Below are 22248 nucleotides of genomic sequence, written 5' to 3'. Positions count from 1 at the left end.
ATGCATGCCTGGAATATCACACACCAATTGTTCTAAAATTATCAATAGTCAGAAAGGTAGCTAAACTTTCCATGTATAGTGGTGTAGGCAAAAAATTAATCAGAAATTTTAAAGCATCCTATTAGTTATTTCATCTTTCATCACATATTCTGCATAAATCACAAATAATTTTATTTAATTGCACAAAACAGAACTTCTAAGAGATGGGGAAATGCTCACCAAAATGGTGTCTTAACGTCAAAACACATTAAAAAGTGGTTTGGAGCATATGAATTTTGGTACTCTGATCACACAAACAAATGAAAATGTAATGAAATAAAAAGGCAATCTGTAATCGGTGAACTTCTATAAATGTATCCTCACAAACAAAAACACCAAATTTTAAATTTTAAAAAGCTTTCTGTAGCATAAATTAAAATAATTCCTTGTGTTAACTACTAGCAAATCTAATTAGGACTCACATTTATATCTTTAAAAAGAGAAAGTAAAGAGATTTACCAGATGTAGTGAAATTCAAAGTACAATAGCTTGTAGCAAAACAGAAGATTCTCCAGCTCTTCAGACAAATCTGCCCAAAGGGGGGGAAAAAAGTAAACTTTAATTTGGCATAAAAATATCCCAATAAAACTCAGCAAATATCTACTAACATCCACAAGTACAAAGAAAACAATAAACATAAGCACCTGTTAGCACAGGATTCATTATATTATTAACTATTTCAGGCTTCAACAATCCATTTACTAAATTATGGATTGTGGAAAGTAAGTAGAATACTCAAGAAGACATCTAAAAAATCATCTCTGTTTTTCTATATACTTGCTCCCCTCCTATCCCTATCCTCTGAGAAAGGGGAAAAAAAAGAACAGATACAAGCAGATAAAATTGGTCAGGGTTAAAAGATAGGAATAAGGAAGAAAGGTTATCAACAAAACTTCAATGGGGGGCAGCTAGGTGGCGCAGTGGATAAAGCGCTGGCCCTGGATTCAGGAAGACCTGAGTTTAAATTTGACTTCAGACACTTGACATTTACTAGCTGTGTGACCCTGGGCAAGTCACTTAACTCTCATTGCCCTGCCAAAAAAAAAAAAAAAACTTCAATTTTATTCAAGATGCTTTATTTTGAATGCATGTAGTGCTTTCAGGAGAAAAGTCAAGGAGTTTTGGAAAATAATGTGATCATTAATTTCAAGTAGCTTCCTTTATTCTGCCCCATATAAAATACATGGTCCCAAAGGCTGCCCATACTCAAATGCTCTTAAAAATAAGCCACAGAACTTTAATCTAAGAAAAGCATGTATAAATCTCTCATTCAGAAATACAACTACTTATAAATATGGCATATTCATTGGCCATATTCCAGTAAAAAGTGATTGTTTTCTCAAAAGTACTAAGTAAATTTTAAAAAGTGATTATTGTGAACTGAATTTTAGTCCTGTTTAAAATAACCAAACAACCCTAACTCCTCCTCATTCTCTCATATTCTCTCTCTCTCTCTCTCTCTCTCTCTCTCTCTCCCCCTCCTCCCTCCTCAATTTAATCTCAAAATTAGCTCTCATCTGACACCAACCAGCAGAGTTAATTAGGCAGGAGCAGATGTAGCTCTGCTACTGGTGGAATCGCTGTATTAAAAGCATAAAGAGAAGAAAAAACCATCTCTAAACAACTCTCATTATGCAAGTGTTTATTAGCCACATTGCGGTATAACCATGACAAATTTTTAATCTCAGGCAAGTTTTTCTTTAATGCAATACAATGTGCTCCTGGCTTCCCTTCCGCCATCATTACATCATTTATGATTAGGAAATGTAATACAAACTAATTTTAATGTTAACCTAAGCAACATATACGGAAAAGTGTCTGCAGTAAAAATGAAGCATAGAATGCAAAGTTGCAAATAGATAAAGTTTAGGGGGTTTTCCTTTTAGTATTACCCCCATTCCTCTGATTCCCTTGGGAATATGGAGAATTTACAATATGTTTCACCTCAGGTTCAAACTTTTCCAGAATAAAAATTTCACTTTAAATCATTCAACTAACAGGCATTTTTTAAGAATCTCCTCCATGTCAGGTGCTGTGCTATGTGGGGATAGAAGCACAAAAGTGATTAAATAGTCCCTGACTTCAAGGAGCTCACAGTCCAATGGAAATATATGTATGTGTTTCTGTATGGGGGGGGGGGGGTACAGGGTAGTTTGGAAGGGAGGGCAGAAGTTTGTAACCTAGGTTCCATGAACTTTTCTTTTTCTTTTCAAAATTTTTTTCCATAGAAATATTTTATTATTTTCCAGTTACATCCAGAGATAGTTTTCAACATTTGTTTCTACAAGATTTCCAGTTTCAAATTTTTCTCCCTCCCTCCCCCCTCCCCAAGACAGCAAGTAATCTGATATAGGTTATATATGTACAATCACATTAAACATTTCTGCATTTGTCATGTTATTAGAGAAGAATCAGAGCAAAAAGGAAGTACCTCAAAAAAGGGAAACAACAGCACCAAAAGCAAAAGAAATAGTATGGTTCAATCTGCATCTAGATTCCACAGTTCTTTTTTTCTGGATTTGGAGAGCATTTTCCATCATGAATCCTTTGGAACTATCTTGGACCATTGCTGAGAAGAATCAAGTCTATCACAGTTGATCAACACATAACGTTGTTGATACTGTATACAATGTTCTCCTGGTTCTTCTCATCTCACTCACTCATCGGTTAATGCAAGTCCTTCCAGGTTTCTCTGAAATCAGCTTGCTCATCGTTTCTTACAGCACAATAGTTTTCCATTACATTTATATACCACAACTTGTTCAGCCATACCCCAATGGATGGGCAACCCCTCAATTTCCAATTCCATGAACTTTTATTAAAAAAAATTCGATAACTGTATTTCAATGTAACTGACTTTTTTGTGTGTCATCCTATGTATTTAAAAACAATGCTGAGAAGGGGCTCATAGTGTTCACCTGTCTGCCAGAGAGGTCCATGGCCAAAAGAAGGCTACGGATCCCTGAGGTAGGGGGATGACAAAGGTTTCACGTAGAAAAGATAAACCTTGAAAGGATTCCAAGAGCTACAGGTGTGGGACAAGGGACTGAGAGAGACAGTCAGAGAGACAGACAGAAAGAGAGGGAGACAAAGAAACAGAGAATGAGGAAGAGACAGCGCAGGACAGCGAGACAGGAGAGAGACAGAGAGACAGCAAGAAAGAGTGAGAACGACAGGAAGACAGAGAGACATCGAGACAGAGACAGACAGAAAGAGACAGAAAGAGAGGAAGAAAAAGCGAGACAGTGAGAGACACATCGAGAGAGAGTGAAACAGTGAGAGAGACAGAGAGACCCAGAGAGAGAGACTGACCCAGAGACAGAGAGGCAGAGACAGAGATGGGGGAGGGGGGGGGCTGGAATAGGATGTGAGTGTAGAAGTGTGTAACAGAAAGAAGGCCAGAGTGTACTGAAATGGAGAAAAGTGTAGGAAGGCTTACAAGGTAGGAAGGGGTCAGATTGTGAAGATATTTAAAGGTCAAACACTTGATCCCAGAGGTAACTGGGAGCCACTGCAGTTTTGGAGGAGGGATGTGACTCTCAGCCCTGCATTCCAGGGAGATCTGTGTGACAGCTATGTGAAGGATTGACTGGAGCTGGGAGAAACTTGAGGCAAGGAGATCAGGAGAGGAAACTTTCAACAGTCCAAGCAAAGGGGGGACAAAGGCCTGAATTCTATAGTTCTTTCTAAAATGAAAATTTTCTATATTGAGGATGACAATGAAATAACACTTCCAAAATTCAGGATTAAAAAAAATCCAAATCACACACTCTTTGCATTTTCCAATTCTAAATTTATTTGCATTTGAAGGATTTTTTTTAGCACATTAACTTAAAACTTGGACCAAAAGAGCATCAAAGATGAGAGCATTCAAATTAATCTTGTGGATTTGTAACAAATCAAAATAAATTACCTTGTTTTATAAGGTTTTAAAGAAACCCTGTGATAAGCAAAAAAAAAAGCCCCTAATTTTACTAATTTTTATTAGAAAATCCTATCAATAATGATGTGCTTATAACGAGATTTTTTCATGGTTCTAACAATCACTATTTACATAATTTTAATAAAGTATTCTAAAGAGTTCTATAGAAAGGCCTGGTCTGACGCTAAGCTTTCAGTATGCTAAGTAATCAACACTATTCTCAGCAGAAAAGTTCACCTAAGAAGAAGCTGGCCATAAATTCTACTGGAGATCTCCTCAGCTTTTACTGAAAAATTACATCATATCAACATTTCATAACGAGTCAGGAGAATATGGTTCCACCAAAAACAGTGGCAAAGAAAACCACAATTCACTCAAAAAGCTGTTCTTTTCTCATTTTGAGTTTTCCTTTCCAGAGATTGTTTCATTCTTGTCTTTGTATCCCCAGCACCTCTTACAGCTTGGGTCACATGCTAGATGCTTAGTGGGTGCTTCCTTTGTTGTTCAGCCATTTTATGTCAAGGGTCAACTCTTCCTGATCCTATTTGAGATTTTCTTGGCAAAGATACTGGAGTGGTTTGCCATTTCTTTCTCCAGCGTGTCCTCATTTTACAAATGAAGAACTGAGGGTGAAGTGACTTGCCCAGGGTCACACACATAGTAAGAGTCCAAGGCTAAATTTGAACTCAAAGAAGGGGAGTCTTCCTGACTCCAGGCTGGGTACTCTATCCACTGCTCCAGGTAGCTGCCCCTGAATGCATGCTAATAGAGTATTATTGTTATATAGCCAAATGAGGATCAACAAAACCTCATCACATCTTTCCAATTCCAGGGAAGCTTCAGAAAGGAAGGTCCCCTTTTTCCTTTTTCAGTCCCCCCCCCACAACGCTCTGCATACAATTAAATGCTCATTGGCAGACAGCTACCTGATTAGCTCACCAGCTAACTTTCATATTCTCCCTGACAAGCTACTTCCCCCTTAAAGACCACAGGAATTGAAACCAGAGAGAAGTTAAAAGATATAAATCAACCAACTAGCATTTCTTAAGTGCCTTAGTAGTGACAGAGATATAAAACCAAGAAATAGTCTGTCCTCAAGAAGCCTACCATCTGAGAAGATACAGGAAACCATTGGAAGAGGGTTAGACTGGGAGATGGAGGGGAGGGGAAGTATAGAAGGTAAGTAGGAAGCAATCTCCAGATGCCTTCCTTTAACTTCAACGACTCTAGCATCTTAGAGGAAATACAAGACTTCCTATACTGAGGGTTAATAAAGTTATGGACTGCTTGAGAAAATCTGCGGAACAAATGAAACAAAAATTAGTGACTTCAGTTACTTAATCTAGTAGATTTTATTGATAGCAAATGAAGCTTTAGCATTCTTTTATTTGTGAATTTAAATGATCTATTTTGGCCCCCATTACTTTGGATGATTAAGAATTAATGGTAACACAACATTTAAATGTCAATCACATTATAAAATTTCACAACTGGCTAATGATTCCTTCAATTATTTTAGCATTTTAAATATGGCATTATTAATAACTTTGGAAAGGTGTCGGTGACATTCTTACTTTAAAAGCCTCATCTTTCATCTATTTAAACTATTTTACATTACTGTGTCATTTTATGTATCAATTTTTACTTGCATATATCAATTGAATTTTGTAGCTCTAGCACACAAAGTAATGTCTATCTTAAATGTAGCAATGTTGATTGTAATTAGCAAATGCTATGGTTAGCATTAAAACAGCCCATGAGATTTCCAGTTAAACATAGAATGTAAAAGCAAAAAAATTTATTTCAATTATATCCATTAAGGTAAGTGATGAGATGAGGAAAAATTGTATATTTACTCTAGAGTTCTGTGTTCCAAATTCCAAATATATAAATGTCAAGAATGGTTTTCAATCTCTCCTTAACCACTGGTTCCTGCCCTACTGCTTGTAAACATCCCCCATCCTTAAAGAACCTTCACCTGACTCTACTAATCCCTCAAATGACCTCCTGTGTCACAAAATCAAGGCACAACTCCTTGCATCCTGCCCCAGAGCTACCAGTGATCTCTGAATTGCCAAATACAATGGACGTCTTTTCTCCCTTTTCATTCTCATGTACCCCTCTACAGCATCGGACACACTGACCAAGTTCTCTTCCTGGACACCACCTCATCCCTAGGGCTGCAAGATAATTCTGCTTCTCCTGCCAGTCTGGCTGCGCTTTCTCAGCTCCCTTTCCTGTTCATTCCTTCTTGTCTCACCTTCTTATGCTGATGTAACTCTGGGCTTTGCCCTAGATACACACTAACTCTCATCTCCTCCCCCTACTTCTCCTCATTCCTCCATTTCTCCCTCCTTACTTTTTCCTCCCCCCTCTCTTCCTAATCTCTCTCCCTCTCCCCCCCACCCCCCAAATGTAGTTCCACATCACCAGCTGCCTACTGGACACCTCCAACTCAAAACAAACATATCTCAAACCAAACTTCTTCTCATTCCTATCACTCCTCTTCCTGAATTGGTTCTGATGCGGATAGCAGCACCCCTTCTCAACACTCAGGCCAACAACCTTAGAGTCATCCTAGAGAAGGGGTTCTTAACCTTTTTTTGTCACAGCCTCCTTGACAGCCTAGTGAAACCCTTTTCAAAAAAAAAGTTTTTAAATGCATAACATAAAAGGCCTACAAAGGAAAAGGATTATATTGAAATATGGTTATTAAAACCGTTTTAAACAAGTTCATGGACCCTGGGTGAAGAACTCTTATTCTAAACCCTTCCCTCTCTCTTACCCTTCACAGCCAACTAGTTGCCAACTCTTCTGTTTCTATCTCCACCATCTATTTCCCATCCGTCCCCTTTTCGTAACTCACGTGGTCATCCACCCTAATTTAGACCTTATCACCTTTCACCTGGCTAGTGCAATAGCCTCCTGATTGGCTTCCTTTCCTCTAGTCTCTTCTCCCTCCAATCCCATCCTCCACACACTTGTCAAATTGACCTTCCTACAGGGTAGGTCTGACTATGGCACTCTTCTTAAGAAAGACCAATGGCTTCCTCTTGCCTCTAGAATAAAATACAAACTAATTTGTGGTTTTTTATTCTCTTCACAAGCAAGCTGACATCAGCCTCCCTTTCCAGATTTACTTCACAGTGTTATCCACACACTCTATGTTCTAGCCATACTGGACTCTGCTGTTTCATCTCCTGTTGTTATTCCTTTGTACAAGTTGTCCCCCATTCTATGCACCCCCTCCTTACCTCACCTCATACACTGAATTCTTAATTTTCTTCAGAGTTCAACTCAAGTGCCCCATCCCACAGGAAATCTATCCTGATCCCACCATTTGCTACATTTTACATTTAGCTTTCTATATACCTGTTGTTTCTTTCCGATAAAATGTAAGTACCTTGAGGGCAGGGACTGTTTAATTTTTACCTCAGTGCTGTACATAGTCACTAACAATAAGAGCTTAATGAATTGAATAAGGTAGCTACTATTTGTGACCTAGTGTCCTGCAGACCAGGAATTCAAGGAAGGATTACTTAAAAAATTTTGTGATATTGTAAAAATGGAATGACTCCCTAGTGAAGTCATGAACTTCTTATCATAAGAAGCAGAACTTAGAAAAAGCCTAGTCACGGATATTTCAGCAAGGTGTATTTGGTGGGAGGTTTAACGCGAGAACAGGAAAAAAGCAGTCAGTTTGTTGTATTAGAAAGTTCACTAATCCAAGGCTCAAAAGACCTGGGTTTGAGTCTCGACTCTAGCACATACACTGCTATAGAGAATTCAGAAGAACTTCTTTAAACACCAATTTGCACATCTGCATGATCAGGATAACTCTTGCCCTGAGAATCAAATTAATTCTATCTGAAAATGAACTACCAAGCTCTCTATAAATGTCTAAAAGTCTATATAAAGATGATATCATTACATTTAGCTCACTGAAGCAGTGGTATGTAATAGGGAGCAGCTGAAAATAAAGGTAGATATGTTTGAAAAGGTTGGAGCTGATGTGTGGTTAACAAGCTCCTGTCATTTCTTGAGCAGGAGAGTGATAGAATGAAAGTGTCCTAAAGCAATCATGAAAAATGTTGTTTTAGGAAGAGAATTCTGGCAAGAGTTTGTAGCCAGGATTGTAGGCAGGAACACCAGGCAGCAGCCATCAGTCTCTCAGCACTCAACCACAATACATTTTTACATTTAAAATATAAATGTAATTCAAAATCCTTTCGGAGCAAAGAATAAAAAAATATCAATTTTATCACTATTCATACTAAAGTTTTTAAAGGCACATGCTAATAAAATTTCCTTACCAATTCTAAACCTAAACTACCATGAAAAATACTTCAACTAGGATAGGGTATTATGTAAATTGGTAGCTTAATTTTATTATGAAATGTTCTTTTAATTGACAATTTCCTTGTTATGTCATTAAACCATAACTGTGTGAATTTGCTTCAACAAACAAAACAAAACCATCAATAATCTTATTTCTATAATCCCTAGCAAAGATGATTTTAGATAGCCTAAATTAGGAATATTCATAAATCTACTGGTGATTTTTTTCTGAACTGTCATTTTACTGACACTGTTTAATATTTCTAATTTGTCCTGTATATGGCTGTTTGTACATTGTTATTTGCATGTTGTCCTTCCCCATCAGCTTGTGAGCTCCTGGTGAGCAGGGACTATCTTTTGCCTTTCTTTGTATTCCTAGCATTTAGCCTAGCACAGAGTAGGCACTTAAGAAAAAAATTTACTGACTAACATTCTGACTCCTTCTACCAAGGCAGGTTAGCATCTACTTGGAAAATGTACAGTTTTAGGGAGTAAATGGAGCATTGAGAGGCTCGATGACTTGTCTAGAGTCACACAGCCGGTTTGTGTTCATTATACTTCTGACGATGCCCATGAATGAATGACTCACTTTTATATACTGCTTTAAGGTTGACACTCATTCAACTAGTCTTCAAGGTGGATAGTACAAGAATTATCATCCCAATTTTACAGATGAAGAAATTTAAGCTTGGAGGTAACTGTCCATTACCAAAAAATTTCAATTTAAATGATTAGAAAACAGTTCTCCTGCCACCAAGTCCAGTGCTCTTTCCACACCACCTTCCTCTCTTTGGATTGTTGATCCAAATGTGTCCACAAGTTCTGATCTCTAAAAGTTACCATGCTTCTAAGAATACTATGAGAAATGTAATCCCATCTAAAACAGTATTTTAGAGAAAATCTTAAAAGTCATTTGAAGTCATCAGAACTTTGGAGACGAGGTGCGTGATCAGCAAGGATGATATATTCCTACTAAACACTTCCACTTTAGAAATAATCAACTGGGGTAAAGTATATTGTTATGGGAAGGTGAAATTACCTACTCCATCTTGTGATTAGTTAGTACTCGACAATTAGAACAAAAGAACCAACATAAGCCAACATTTTTTTAAAAGATGATTTTGAAATTATTTATCATTTCTAATTTGTGACTAGTTGCTATTTTCAATTTAGTATCTTCAGAAATAAAGAGAAAACCAAATTAGGTTTCTCTAAGAGCTGGGAAGAAACAAGATAATACCATCCATACCATATGATTTTAACAGCTATTAGTATTAAAATTCCTAGTTTTCTTATTTCTATTTAGGATACCACTACCCCTTCCAGTGATCCAGCTTCACAAACCCTCATCAGTCTCAACCTTCCCATCTCCTTCACCATCACACATCCAATCAACTGCCAAATCTACCCCCACATCTCCTTTCTATTCATACATATATATCCCCTTTCAGACTACTATCAGCTTTCACCAGGATGATGCCAATGGCTTCCTATTGTTCTCCCTGCCTGTTTCAGTCTATTCTCTCCATCACATCTTAAAATCTCTAGAGTTCCTCAGTTCAGATGCCACTTCTAGGATACCCAAAGCCTTTTTTGTTTCCTAACTTGTTGGGTGTTCTTTTCCTCCTGAAACTATCTTTCACTTGTTTTTGGTTCATGTTGTATACTGAAAGCCCAGCAGAATCTTAAGTTCTTTAGTAAAAAGCTTAACATAGCAGAGAGAATACTAGGTCTCTAATTAGAGCACCTGATGTTAAATCCTGATTTGGACACTTATCACCTATGAGATCTTGAAGCTGTCACTAAACATTTCTGGGTCTTAGTTGCCTCATTTTAAATCGAGAGATTGGAGCAGGTGAATTCTAACAGACTATTCCAGCTAGGTAATGCAGTGGATAAAATTCTAGGCCTGGAGTTAGGAAGACTCCTCTTTCTGGAGTTCAAATCCAGCCTCAGATATTTACTAGCAGTGTGACCTTGGACAAGTCACTTAACCACATTCACTTCAGTTCTTCTTCTGTAAAATGAGGTAAGGAAAATGGCAAACCACTCCAGTATCTTTGCCAAGAAAACACCAAATTGGATCACAAAGAGATGGATGCAACTGAACAACAAATTCTGCTTTCGACTTATACCATAAGAATCCAGAATAGGAACTGTTCATTTTTTAAAGTCTTTTTATTCCCAGAACTTAGCATAGTGCCTTGCACATAGCAGGTGTTTAACAAATGCTCATTAAATCTGTTAAATTACAATTCATAATAGAAATAAGACTACAAAATGATTATCATTGGTGTACATATTAAGATCAGGATTCTAAAAATTCTGATGCAGTTTAAAAAAATCAAATTAATTAGAAGACAGTGTATGTAAAACCTACTGGTAACCTGCAAAGTATGTTTTTTCTGACTTCCTTTTAATCTGCCCACCATCACCTAAATGGCAAGAGCAGACAACACCTGGCTCTTTCAAGGCTAAGGAAGAATCTATTGAGGAAAAAGAGTGCAGAGAAGAAAAGTAAAAATGGTCCCTGCTGAAGGAGGGTCTCAGGAGATGTTACTGGTCCCCCTCACTGTTAGTGCCTCCTCAACAATAACAAATTTATCTAATAATTATTTTGTATATATTTAGTGTTAACCTGTATGTGTACATTTTGTTTCACAATGTGGGACAGAATTTTTCATTTATATCTCTGTATGCCCTAGTGGTCAGGCTTAATGCTTGGCACATAGTAGGCACTCACTTGCTGATTCATTGATTGTTCACAATTACACATGATACTGTGTTTGCTACAAGATTACAACTAATAGAAGATGCAAAAATAAGCCACTTGAAAGGTTTTACAGAAATGCAAACTTTTTAAAATTTCATCATACTTTATGCTATCACTTAACTACTTTTTAAGCAGACTGGTTATTTAAAGGCTTGGCCATCACCTCTTCTTCACCTCAAAAAGGTGAAAGGTTTCACACAATTATTTTTCTCTTGCCAAAAAAAAAAAACAAACCAAACCAAAACACACAACTCCAAACCCTTATTGCTGGATGGCCTTGGACTTATCACAGTAGTCTCAAAAGATCCCCCCAAATCTGTATCCCAATGAGATCATTTAAAAAATGGGGGAAAGGATCCACATATGGTGGTGACAAAGAATTGGAAATTGAGGGGAATTCCATCAATTGGGGAATGGCAGAACAAGTTGTGGTATATGAATGTGATGGAATACCATTGTCCTATAAGAAATGATGAGCAGGTGGATTTCAGAAAAACCTGGAAAGACTTACATAAATTTATGCTCAGTGAAGTGAGCAGAACCAAGAGAACACGGTACACAGTAACAGCAACATTGTGTGATGATCAACTGTGCAAGACTTAGCTCTCCTCAGCAATACAATGATCTAAGACAATTCCAGAGGACTCATGATAGAAAATGCTCTCCACATTCAGAAAAAACTATAGAGCCTGAATGCAGATCAAAGTATACTATTTTCACTTTATTTGTTGTTGTTATATTTTTTCTTTCTTGTGGTCTTTCCCTTTTGTTCTGATTCTTCTTTTACAACATGACTAATATGGAAATATGTATAACATGACTATATATATGTAAAACATATATCTGATTGCTTGCCATCTTAGGAGGAGGGAGGGGAGGGAAGGAAGGAAGAAAAATATGGAACTCAAAATACAAAAATGAATGTTGAAAACAATTTTTACATGTAATTGGAGGGGCAGCTAGGTGGCTCAGTGGATAAAGCACCAGCCCTGTATTCTAAGGAGGACCTGAGTTCAAATCTGGCCTCAGATACTTGACACTTACTAGCTGTGTGACCCTGGGCAAGTCACTTAACCCCCATTGCCCCACAAAAAAACAAAAAACAAAACACCATGTAATTGGAAAATAAAATGCTACCAAGAAAAAAAAAATCCCCTAAAACAGCTGCAACAGATACTTAGGTACTTCTTGTTCCCACTAGGATATGAAAGACAGGTGATAATTTCTGAAGTGCCTCAATGGAAAGGGAAGATTTCCTCTTATTGACTATGGACTATCTCTTCCAACTCTGCACCTCCTATGAGGAATTTCTCCTAAGGGACACCTTCCCCGTTCTCATGTCTACATTACAGTGTGTGTGGAGTGGATGACTTCAGCAAGAGAAACACAATTTGACATACTTGTGCCCTTGAGAGGCAAATTCTGATTTATTAGCAAAAATTCATGTCCCTGACCATGTTAATGAAACTATTATTTCTTTTAAATGGACAAAGACACTAATTCTTCACTTCTTTAAACTGTGAAAATGCTGCCCTTTTTTCACAGATATAGGACAAAGGAGAGGGAAGAGGAAGTTCCTTTCAAAATTAGAGAGCTATTGACCTAATTCCCCATCCCCAAACACTGCAACACCACATAATCACCTACTGTCAATCCACCTCCTGTTCTTGTCATAAGGTCTTTAAAGTTGATAGAGGTTTTAGAGACAGACTATCAAGCCCATCTCTCTTCACTTTACAGGCCCAGAGAAACTACACAAGTTGTCCAAGACCCCACAGCTAATAACTGTCTGAGGCATAATTCAAACCCAGGTCTTCCTTATTGTAAATAAATCCAGTACACAATCCACTAAACTATGCTGCTTCTAACTCACTTAATCTAGATTCATGAGCCCTCAGAGTTGCCCTAATATGTTTGCCAATGTTTTGACCCTGAGTTGTCCACCTCCTCACAAATCATCTCATCCCCACATACAAACTTCAAGACACACTTTCATTTTTAACAATTCACATATCTGTGAACTGTATATTCCCACCCTATCTTTCTAGCCTAATCTCATATTATTCCCCTCTGTGAACTATATGATGCTAAAGAACTGGCCTGCTCAGTACCTCTTAGACACATTATACCCTCTCCATTCTCTGTGATTCTTCTGCACCTGGAATGACCTCAGTACATCATCACCTGTTGAAATCTTACCATCTTTCAAGACCCAGACCAAATATCACCTCCTCTTCCATAAGACCTTTCCCACTAACATGCCTCTCTTTACCCCACTTCAGAAATTATCTTTCCAGTCCTTTTGACTTACACCTCTCTTGTGCAATTACCATGTTCCATTTTATATTATTTGTGTCTGTTCTGTATCTCCCTGCCCCCAACATACGCAGGGGCACAGAACTGTCAAGATGCTTGTAAGCCCATCAAGGGCCATATGACACACCTTGCTCTAGCCCAGAGTCCAGCACAGGACTCTGCAATAGAAAGTCCCTCATAAATGTTGTCCTCTCCAGTCTAATCGACAGTGCTCCTTTCCCCTCAAACCACATACATGAGAAGCAACAAGAAAGAGTGGCTAGAGTGTTGTTAGACTTGGAGTCTGTTTTAGGCTCATCTTGGTCTCCACAGTGTTTGAAACTATATCTTTCACACAGAAAGTGCTTAGTAAGTATTCACTGACTGTGTGACCCTGGGCCACTCTCTTGATCTCTCTTAGCTTCAGCTTCCTCCCTTGTCTGTAATGTGAAGATAATGAAAACTACTGCACTTGTATCATAGGATATCAGTGGTGAGCATCAAATGAGAAGATGTGTAAAACACTTTATAAACTTTCAAATACTGTGTTTTTATGAACTGTCTTTATTACCATCAAGACCCAGAATCCTAGATTCAGAGCTGGAAGAGATCTTGGTGGCTCCGAATCCAACTCCTTCATTTTACATTTCAAGAAACTCAGGCCAAAAGATGAAGGAACTTGTGCCCCAGGTCATGCAGCAAATTAGTGTCTACAGCAGGATTCAAACCCTGGCTTCCTGATTTGAAGTCCAGCCCTCTGTCCACTACCCCAAATTGCAGTGTCCATCCTTCTTTGTCCTATTCATAAAAATCACATTCTGCCAACTCTCACCCTTATTTCTCCATGTAACTCAATGATCCCAGTAGCAAATCCAGCTTGCAACTATCTTGTTTCTCTTCCAGGATGTACATCTCAATTTTTCCTGCTCTGATCTCTGCTTTTCCCACCAAGACACACTTAGTCCATCAACTTCCTCTACATGTTTTTTTTGGGGAAATGTATTTTAATTCAAAAAACAAAACACAATCGTGTAGAATAGTGGAAGGAGCCTTACCCCATTCCTAGGGCAAACCAGGTGAAGAAATGATAACTCAGCAACCTGAAGTGATTTTTGCAAAATCAAACAAGCTGGTCAATGTAACAGTCAGACAGAAAAGCTGGGCATCCTTATTTCCCACATTGTTTCCTCTACTGTTTCTCTATGCACAGAGTTGCTAGGAACTTAACATGTTTGTTAAAGTCCCTCAAAACTAACTTCTGTGTCTCCCTATGTTACCAGCTATAATCCAGAAGCTTCTTCACTGTGGAAACACTTCGTGTGCCCTAACCCGTTCCGTCTCAACCCTAACCTCAGCCAAGGACAACTCTCACTTCCCTACCTGTCTCTCCCATTTCAGCAGATAAACATTCTCTTGGTATAGCAGCAATGTGGGAAATAAGGAGGCGCCAGCTTTTCTGTCTGACTGTTCCATTGACCCTTGGCAAGTTACTCAATTTTCTGGACCCCAGTTTCCTCTGTTATAGAAAGAAGGGGTTCAGCAAGTAGAATCTGCTCCTTCTGGATCTCTGATCTAGGACCTGCTAATGGTCTGAAAGCAATCAATGAACCAATAAGACCTTATTAGGCACCTACTTCAAAAATGAAACAGTTCCTGCCTTCAAGGATTTCACGTTCTAACTAGGGAGAGACAAGTGTCAATGGCTGACATCCATTCCCACCCAGGGTTATTACCAGCCAGGGTTACATCCACTGTTCCAAAAGCATTCTTTCACCCTATTCCGAGATGCCATTTTTCATAACTGTAGGCAGCTAGGTGGCAGCCGTGGAGTAGGGTGTCTGTCCCCTGCCTCAGACACTACTTAGCGGCTGTGTGACCCTGGACATAACATTCCTTCACTTATCTCAGTTTCCATTTCCCCATCTGTAAAGTGGGACTAATAAGAACACCTTCCTCCACAGGGTAGTTGTGAGGACCAGATGAAATCACAGATGCAAAGAGCTTTGCAAACTCGAATGCGCTAAACGAATGCTACAGCTATCATTATTGCTATTTAATGTTGTTATTTCCACCCTGCTCCCCCAAAATCTTGAATGCATCCAGCTAACTCGCCTGGTCCCTCCCTTCCCCACCATTTGTCTTTAAATCTTCTGGAAAGTTTCCCTACACAGTCCTGGGGTTACCTGGCTCATCACGACCTGGCAGGGTAATAGTAAGTATCTCTCACATATGCCGCCCCTCCACACACACATTCGTACCCCCCACTCCCAGCCTTCAGCCCCGCGGAGGGTCCCCCAAACACCCCAGCACGCTCCTCTTCAAAAAACCCTCCCAGGCCAGCAGCTCCAGCCTCCCGGACTCCAGAACCCCGCCCCATAGCTCTCGCCCCGCCCCTCCGAGGCTCTCGCCCCGCCCCTCGAGGTAAATGCCCCGCCCCTGAGGCTCATGCAAGAGGGCGGGGCCTCTCCCTCCCGGGTCCTCCCGCCCCCTACCGTCACGCTCGGGGACAGCCTGACCTCAAGCGGCCCCGCGGTGACCCTCGCGCAGGGGCCTGTGGGAGGGGCATCGAGCGCCCTCTCCCTCCCCCCCCCAAGTCTCCTCCCCCTGGGGGCGCGCTGGAGTGGGGGGCGGGTGACAGACCTGGCCGCCTGCTGCTGCCGCCACCACCACGCCTGCCGGGGGCGCTGCCCCTGCCTGAGGAAGAAGCCGCGGCTGCTGCCTGAGGGAAGTGCCACTGCCGCCGCCACCGCTGCCGACGCCGCCAGGGGTAGGAGCTAAGCCGCCGCCATTTTGTGTCCCCCTGTTGTTGTCGTTGACATGAATCCGACATGACACTGATTACAGCCCAATGGAGTCTCATTAAACCCGCGCCGCCGCCCCGCCCCGCTGCCGCTCCATTGGACAATACCATTGACTCCCGAGGCCACCCGTTGGCCTATGTGCCTGTCCATCATCCGCCCACTAAACAACCTGCAGCCCATTGGGGCAGGTTCCTGCCGGTCATCTGTTCCCCGCATAGGCACGCCCTTCGACCCATCGTCTCCTCCCTTGGGCACCACCCCCAGGGAGGATCTGCTGCCACCACCAATCAGCAGCATGCTTGGGCCACTCTTGCCCGCACCTATTGGCCGAACCCCTCTCTTTTGCCCAGCCACTGCACCACCTCCGTCTCCATTTCCCCGCCCCCTCCAACACTAGAAACAGATTAGGCCATCTCTTAGGAGGAGTATTTGACCTTATTGGCTGCTGGAGACGTCAATCACTATCACCTCCACCAACACCTCCCCATTCCCCCCTACACCACACCCCCTCCAGCTCGCCTACAATCCCCCTAGCCCGCAGCTAAAGTTTGTGTGAGAGCTGATCGCTGGCGGCGGCCGCAGGATTTAGGGGTGGGTGCGGGCGGGCGCGCGCGCGCGGGCGGGCGGGGACGAGAAGTTAAAATTCGAGGTTCTCGGGCGCCAGCTTCTGCGGTGGAACGCGCGGACGGGCGTGCCTTCCGGAGCGCTCCAACCCGCCCCCTTCTACACTCGCCACCCTCCCCCCCCTCAATCCCCCCTCCGGTCCTGGGCGATCACTCGCCCGCCTCTGGGCTCGCATCCTTTACCCCCACACCCTTTGAGCTGCTATCCCCAGACTGGGTGCTGGCGGAGCGATGTCACTACCCTCTCCACGTCCCCTCCCGAGGGGGCGCGCCCCCCTAGCCCTCCGGGCGTGCACCTCCAGCTCGGCACTCGCCCGTGTCTGCAAGCACGTGCAATCGCCATCGCGGGCTCTGGCCACCCCAGCCCCCAGCTGACCTCGCCTCCGGCCCCGGCCAATCGCTCGCTGCCCTTTGTTGCTGTAGCCGGGGTCTCCCTGCTTCCTTCCTCAGCCTCCGCCTCGTCCTTTACCAGCCGCCCGGGTCCGCAGCGCTGCACTCCCCCCACCCGGGACCCGCCGCCGCCGCCTCCTCCTCCTCCTCCTCCTCTTTTTCCTCCTCCTCCTTGTCCTCCTCCTCCTCCTGCTCCTCCTGCTCCTCGGCTTCGGGCTGCAGCGCACAGAGCCCGAGGCAGCGCCGCCCAGCCCCGCTCCCCCCGCCTGGCCGGGCTGGGGGCGCAGCCCGGACCCCGCCCGCTTCGCTCCCCGTCCCCGCCCGCCCTGGGGTACCTGCGGCCGCTCCTCCCCGCCCCGGGGGCTCCGCTCACTCCTGTGCCTCGGGGAGCTGGGCCGGCCTGCGGGGGGGGGGGAGCCGGGGGGGGGGGAGGGGAAGGAGGGAGGGAAGGAGAGGGAGGGTGGTTGGTGCCAGCGGGAGGATGCGGACACCCGGAGCCACCGAGAGAGAGGTGAACGTGCTGGTCGGCCGGGCCAGGGTTGTGACAGACGCCGTCCCCACCCACCCCCAGCGGCCCTCGCGCCCAAAACTTCGGAGGGGGGAGCTATGGGCATTTGGGGGCGCCGGGGGAACTGGGGCGCCGGGTCTGCTTTGACAGGCGGGGGAGGGAGCAATGACATGTAGCAACTGCGGAAAGGGCGCCCTGGCGGCATCTCCTGCGGGGCGGGGGGGGGGGGCGTGCAGATTAATCTGGGGCTGGAAGGAGATACCCCCCCAACACACGCCTCCAATTCCAACCCAGGGACTCTGGCCCTGTTATTCTTGGGATTGTTAGCGGCTGGGGAGCCCCTCTCCCCTTCCCGCCCCACCTCCGCACCAGATGCTCTCAGTTTGGAATGAGCTTTACCGAAGGGGCACCGTTGAGGGGGAAAGGCTGATTTGACTGAGCTTGGGGTGAACTGTGCAGCTGTGGGGCCCCTTTATGTCCCTCGCTCCCTTTCCAATCCGGGACCTGCAAGGAGGCCGGTTAAGAAGTCAAGGTTTGCTGTGCATAAACTTGAAGCCCTGCACACAATGAAGGGGATGAGGTGTTCTGTGACAACTAGGAAAAGGTCATTCTCCACTGTGCCCACATTACTTCCCTCTCCTTCCTGACCCGCTTTTACCATTCGGAGGAGCTCTCTCCGGCACTGATTTTTCCCAGGTGCTCTCAGAAATGGGACTGTCTCCTGAGGGGGAAACACGAAACTCAGAAAGGGTTTTCCCCCAAAAAAAAATGTTTTTTACGGAAGTTTGGTCAAGTCTTGAGTAAGCATCCTCAGGATGGGTTTAATGAAAAGGGGCGTGGGGGGGCGGGGGGAAGAAGTTAAGTAAAGAAAGGTTATGTAGATAGAATGCCACCTGTTGATTGAAGACAGAAGTTGAAGCACGTATGTAATGGTGAATCTCGAGTCGGTGTGATCGTGTAGATATTGTGGAAGAGATGTCGAGGACAATGCTGCATATCTCTAGTTGCCCTTTGTTAAGTTTTCATGTCCTGAAAAAGATCACAAATCTACTGTCGAAGAGACGTGTTTGTTCCATCAATTCATGACCCAATTGTCTTCATTAAGTATCTATCGTGTTGTGGGGCTTCTTAGAGTATAAGAAGCTTAATCTCACCTCTCAAACCCTCAGAAGAGGGAGAGAAAAGCAAAACATTACCAAAGACAGAATACATACTACATACACTATCTATTTAAATTTTTTATTTTTTTATTTTTAAAAGGTTATTTCTTCCATACTACCAAGGAAGACGGGAAAGGTGTTACAAAGGAGAAAAAAAAAATGTGTAGTAAATGAGAAGAGTGAGGGTGTGTAGAAAGAGGGAGGAGGTGGTGTAAGAGCTGTAATACTATACTCAATGTTGTCACAATTTCCATTATAAACCTCCCCCCTTCCCTATATAGGCAGTTTATTACTTGGTTACTGGTTTAAAAAAAAACAAACCAACCAAACTCTTTAGATTGAAACTTGGTATTCAAAGGCTGTCTGGAAAACAAAACATTGTGGAAAAGCTCAACAATCTGCGTGACTACTTTTGAGTTACATGAATGATAAAAGCAAACAGATTTTATGCCCTGATATTTGCCCCCAACTCAGTTTATTTCATATATCTAGTATCTTGTTTAAGGTGAAGTGTTACAAGCTATTAGTTCATTACTCTAGCTAGTTCATTTAGGTATTTTAAAGACAAAGGTATTTATAAGGTTGTTGGGAGATTGTGGGTTTTTTTTTTTCATAGTGCAAATGCTGGAATGTTTAATACTACAAGAGGTCACTAAAGTAAACAGACCCTTACTGAATTGTCAGCCTTAACATTATATTTCCTTCCTCTTTCTCATCTGGAATTCTTAGAGATAGTTTACTTAGTGAATTACCTTTCCCCCATCCCAGACAGAATTTTGTTTTTCAATAAAAATAAAGTGTCTTAAAAACAAGACAATAAATCCTAACATCTGTAAACCAGCTAAAGAATATTAAAGAAACAACCAAAAACAATAAAACCAAAGAAATACAAATATAGGCTGTTTTTATTCATTGAATTGTGGGCATCTATGTGCATCCAACACTCATCACTAGTTATCTGCATGGATTCCTAGTGCATCTAGAGCAAATAGACACCTTAGTGGATCATATTAGCATAAATGGACCATTATTCTTCATCTAGACATGAGCATAGGATGATTTTTTTTTCACCTGACTTTATGTGGTTCCAGTGTTTGTTACAATGTTCTTCTATCACAATTGTGGCAAGGAAAAAGAGTGATACTTTGTCATAAATTCGGGCTTTGTTGCCTTTTAAAAATGGCTCCACTGGCTTAGCAGATAAATAGGATAAGAAAAGAGTCTAAGAGTAAGAGACATGCAGTATGCTAGTCCTTTATTTTGTGCAGCCCCTTGCTTATCAGCTGTATCTCAGCTCTTTTGCTGAGCTGAACAACATAATTAGGAAGTTAGCATATGAAACCTCAAAATAGCTTGTGTTAATTTGAATAAAAAAAAAATTTAGGTTCAAGTCTGAAGTCTTCCCCCCCCCCCCAAGATTGAAACCAGGAGTCTATTCTACTCTGACCCTGCTTCTCTTGTATTCTTGATACAAGGTCTATAACTCAAGTTACTCAACCCACTCAATGGAAAATTTCTTTTTCTTCTCTGCCTTTATCCTACTCATTACTTCGCTCTGACGTAGAAATGACCCTTGGGTTCTTAAAGGCCAGTGTTGTGCAAGTTCTTGTATATGCTACCAACTTGCAAAGGCTTCTTTCTGGTTTTGGACTCAAGGATGATCTGTTATTCAAGGGACCAGCCCAGCTAAGTTCAAAGCAACTCATTAGCAGATTGGGGCAGAATGGTGACTCAAGGCCTTCTTGAAATGCAGTCCGTCTGTGGAACAGGTACCCACACCAGCAAAATCAAAGGGCCCTGAACTAAGTTCTTGTCTGGCCCTAGGTGTTGCATTATATTGGTACCAGAGACCTGAGTAGTAAACAGAATGCATTGAAGACAATGAAGTAGTCTCCTGGGGAAATAGTAATGATTTGATCTTTTTCAGTTTGGATTTATTTGCTTTGGGGTATGTTAGGCAAACAACCATCTGATAAATATTGGAGCAGTAACAAATCCACAGTTTGTCATCTCCCTAAATAGAAAATCTGTCAATAGAGAGCCCAACCTGTTGTCTGTCCTTCATCCTCAAAAATGACCAAAATGACATCACAATATTGGAGTAAATAGACAGTGTTGGCTGTTGTTGATCACACCAGCTCATTTCAGAAGGCTCTACCACAGATCAGGCACAAATGGTCCATTAGAACCTTATAAGAAGGGGGGGGGGGTTGCTAGCTTTAAATTGGTGTTTAGTGCTCAGCATGGTGCCATGCTAGTGGAACAATAATACTTTATGAAGTTCAACTAGTTATTTAAAGGAGTTTTGTCCAAAGCTTACATCTGAGTTCCATGTCAAATTTAATCTCTTTAACCACAAGGCTATGTCTATAACAAGTCAAAATAGAATTTAATTCAGATTGGTCATTCCAGTCACTTCAAGGGGGAAAGTTATTGAAGCCTGTTATTTCATTGAACTGACCAGTTTATAATCATAGCATTTACATATAGCACTTTAAGGTTTGCCAGGTCTTTTCTATATGCTATTTCATTTGATTCTTACATCATCCTTGGCAGATAAATGGGATTATTATCTCCATTTTACAGATGAGGAAACACACAGGGACACACACAAATGTCTGAGACAATTTGGAGTCAGGTCTCCAAGTCCTGTACTCAATCCACTGTACCACCTAACTGCCTTATCATTCGATCAACATGATGAATGTGTAACTCTTTCTAGATAAAGGATGTATTAGATTCTCACCCCTTCACAGTATCTAAAGAAAAATTCAGCAGATGGGAGAAACTACTCATGTCTAACAGAAGGGAATGGGAAGATGACATGAGTTTGAAATCTAGTTAAGAATTGGCTATGGCTCTAGGAAAACTTCTCTCTCTCTCTCTCTCTCTCTCTCTCTCTCTCTCTCTCTCTCTCTCTCTCTCTCCTTCCCTCCCTCCCTTTCTCCTCCCTCTCTCTCCCTCTCTCCCTCTCATTGTCGAAACCTATTTGGCATATTTGAGAATCTGCCTATTATAGTGACAGTTCACTTTCTTCCTTAGGAAGAAGAGATAGGCTGCTGATTTTATTCATCATTATTAAATTATCCTCAACAAAATCTACCCCCACACACACTACCCTGCTTTGAGAGGTGGGATTCCACAGATTCAGAACATTACAGATGATATCAGAATTAGTTTTTGATGTGTTTATTTGCTTTGGTGTTTTTTTTTCTCTTCCTCTTTAATTTTTTTTTTTGTTGTTATAAGAGATAGCTCTTGATGAAGGGAAACACAGTTAGCAAAAGTAGCTGCGGAAAAAATTTGAAACAGAGGCAAGAACAATGTAAGATAAAGATGAAGAAGATGATGGTGGTGGTACTTTGCTGGGCTATTGTGAAGAAAATTCTTTATCAGGTA

The 22248-nt window shown here is 41.9% G+C and overlaps 1 protein-coding gene across 5 annotated transcripts in view; it reads right to left on the bottom strand.

Moving 5' to 3' along the window:
* The window catches only part of KAT6B (lysine acetyltransferase 6B), a 239857-nt gene extending 222278 nt beyond the window's left edge, over positions 1 to 17579 (bottom strand). For 2 of the 5 annotated variants that reach the window (XM_043985362.1, XM_043985363.1), the window contains exons 1-2: positions 16008 to 16224; positions 499 to 568 (exon numbers count right to left, since the gene is read on the bottom strand). The gene's annotated coding sequence lies outside the window, so the exon portion shown is untranslated. Of the gene's footprint in view, positions 1 to 498; positions 569 to 16007; positions 16227 to 17167; positions 17297 to 17516 lie in introns of those variants that run through there. The other 3 variants (XM_043985361.1, XM_043985360.1, XM_043985359.1) reach the window with 3 other exon arrangements.
* Positions 17580 to 22248: the final 4669 nt, after the last annotated feature.

The sequence above is a fragment of the Dromiciops gliroides genome, chromosome 2 (assembly GCF_019393635.1).
Source record: "Dromiciops gliroides isolate mDroGli1 chromosome 2, mDroGli1.pri, whole genome shotgun sequence".
NCBI classification, from domain to species: Eukaryota; Metazoa; Chordata; class Mammalia; order Microbiotheria; family Microbiotheriidae; genus Dromiciops; species Dromiciops gliroides.
Note: the sequence above shows the minus strand (reverse complement) of the source record. Positions and strands in the feature narration are given on the sequence as shown.